A 382-nucleotide genomic window follows, 5' to 3' on the forward strand; every position below is an offset into this window, starting at 1 on the left:
AAGTCTGCGACGTAAACTACTCCGCCACGGTGACCACCCTATACCCTTAAGAGGATTTATGGTATGTCTCTACTTACTATCCACTGTTACAGTAAAGACTACGCGTCTTTTTGGAAGTCTGTGACAAGTGCTTGTTTGAAAGTATGGCATAATAATCTGACTTATTTTTAACCTTGTGTAGATGCTTGAATTTCTGTAAATAGTTTCCTTAATTAAAACATTTTTATTCAATATTAATGAGTTGCCCTCATAATTGCGTGATTGTGATCATATGTAATGTTTTCTTTAAAATATTGTATTTGTCTCATGTTTTTGTATGTATACAAACTGAGAATGTGTTGAATAAACTTGAAACTCAATATTAACACGAACAGGTACAATG

Source organism: Mercenaria mercenaria, chromosome 5 (genome assembly GCF_021730395.1).
Source record: "Mercenaria mercenaria strain notata chromosome 5, MADL_Memer_1, whole genome shotgun sequence".
NCBI classification, from domain to species: domain Eukaryota; kingdom Metazoa; phylum Mollusca; class Bivalvia; order Venerida; family Veneridae; genus Mercenaria; species Mercenaria mercenaria.